The sequence below is a fragment of the Orcinus orca genome, chromosome 5, assembly GCF_937001465.1.
Source record: "Orcinus orca chromosome 5, mOrcOrc1.1, whole genome shotgun sequence".
In the NCBI taxonomy this organism is placed as follows: Eukaryota; Metazoa; Chordata; class Mammalia; order Artiodactyla; family Delphinidae; genus Orcinus; species Orcinus orca.
In genome coordinates, this window is record NC_064563.1 from 108172155 (window position 1) to 108174743 (window position 2589).

A 2589-nucleotide genomic window follows, 5' to 3' on the forward strand; every position below is an offset into this window, starting at 1 on the left:
AAGGCTGAGGCCATATGTTACACTCAGATTTGTATCAGTGAAACTTATTGCTTCAGCAATGAGGAAACCTATTCAAATGTCATAAAATTGATTTATTTTAGAAGTTCATTTATTTAGAGCTATCCGTATAATCCAATGTCTACAAAATTGTAATATGAAAGGGATGGAAAGATTACTTGACTTTGTAAAATATTTAAAAGAAAGAAAAAACACTTGGTAAATTATCCTGTCTCTCCCACTGAATCTCGTATTCTGCTGCAAGTAGGTTTGAATGAAGTAATATAAAAATTAGAGACCACCAAAAAACCAATGATTTGGCAGCTAGACTTTCTTCAGCACTTACTGCTCAATATATGCCTAAAAACATTCTAGTTTTATATTACTTATCTCAAATTGATGAGTTTTTCTATCCCATTATTAAAAGAGGCAAATACTTCTTAATAAATTCATAGTTTGTGACAGAATAGTGCAAATATATTTAGAAAAACATATGAAAGTGACTAAACACTCCTTTAAACTTGTGTATCATTGATAGGTTTGTGGTGTCCTGCCAACCTTCATGGCTTACCCCCTTATGTTCCTTAAAATGAATCTTAAGAAAGATGTTATAAATTCTGAAATGCTAGAGAGAGTTTTACCGAGAGAGAGAGAGAGAGAGAGAGAGAGAGAGAGAGAGAGAAAACTGCTCTCTGGAGAAAAACCGATTTCTTCAAATCACTACTGTATTATTTCATGTAATTGGGCACCATTATTGACATAAACCCTAGTGGTGTACATGAATTCATATGGATTACTCCAACAATAATTGACATATTAGTGAATCATCCAAGCGTCCACCTCATACCATCTTGGGGTGAAATGGCTATGAAACATCTCATTTGTCCCATTTTACAGATACACGAGTTGAAGGATGCAAGCAAGAGCTTGACACAATTCAACAAAAAGGTATGGAATCCTATTTCTTAAGACACAATCATAAAACATTTGTGTCTTATTTTTTTCGCAGATTCTTATTTGTTATCTTTTTTTTTTTTTTTTTGCAGTAGGCAGGCCTCTCACTGTGTGTCTTCTCCCGTTGCGGAGCACAGGCTCCGGACGCGCAGGCTCAGTGGCCATGGCTCACGGGCCCAGCCGCTTCGCGGCATGTGGGACCCTCCCGGACCGGGGCACAAACCCGTGTCCCCTGCATCGGCAGGCGGACTCTCAACCACTGCGTCACCAGGGAAGCCCTGTTATCTATTTTATACATATTAGTGTATATATGTCAATCCCAATCTCCCAGTTCATCCCACCCACAACCCCCACTTTTCCCCCTTGGTGTCCATATGTTTGTTCTCTACATCTGTGTCTTTATTTCTGCCTTACAAACTGCTTCATCTGTACCATTTTTCTAGATTCCACATATATGCGTTAATATATGGTATTTGTTTTTCTCCTTCTGACTTACTTCACTCTGTATGACAGTCTCTAGGTCCATCCACATCTCTACAAATGACCCTATTTCGTTCCTTTTTATGGCTGAGTAATATTCCATTGTATATATGTACCACATCTTCTTTATCCATTCTTCTGTCAATGGGCATTTAGGTTGCTTCCATGACCTGGCTATTGTAAATAGTGCTGCAATGAACATTGGGGTGCATGTGTCAAAACATTTGTGTCTTAATATAAGCATAACTATGGCAATAATTATTGGTTAACTTGTAGATGGAGAGAAGTAAATGGATTTTTTCTATTTATATATGACTTTGAAACTATTTTTGTGTTTATATTTAAATATGGATATAACTGATTCTTAGGAAATCAAAACATTTCAAGCAAAAAAGTGATGCAAGTATGTACAAGTTCACAAAATTTCTAGTGCATATGTCTAGGTGCCAGAAATATGTGTAATTTTATAAATATGCTCAAAAATTCAGCTACTACCTGTTATCCATTTCATTCTGGAAATGGGAAAGCATCAATTTTCGAAGTGGAAAATAATTCACTTTCTTTCTAAGTTTAACTTTTTCCTGACTCATAAAGTGACTTTCCATTCAGAAGCTTTTGAGTGTCAGGGCTTAAAAAGCTTCTGTTTCTCTGTTTGGCATTCAGAGAGTAAAACAAAATTAATACTAATGCAAGACTAAATTAACGAGATTTGGTTATCTCAAAAAGCACTTTTGAAGTAAGAATTATCAGATGTTTGTAATAGAGATTAGTGCCCTCAGAAACCAGAGAGGCTAATGTGTTGCAATATACGCTTCTAAAATGACTATCAAAGAGAAGAGGTTGGATATACTTACCTAGTTTGAAATTAATAGAATTTTTTTCTGGTTAATGTTTTTCATGAGACCAAAATATTGATGAAGATTTGTCACCACTTTTGTATATAGGCATTTTTATATATTTGTAATTTTTCTTTCAAAATAACGTAACACAATCAAGATACCAAGAGATCTATACTGGTCTCATTAAGAGCTATATGCTTTTCAGTTTCATGCATAACATTTTGATGAGATAATCAGATAATCACAAAATAATTATTTTTCAAGTCCATTCCATAGTCACTATCTCCACTTACTCCTCTATCATAATGTTGGGCACTCC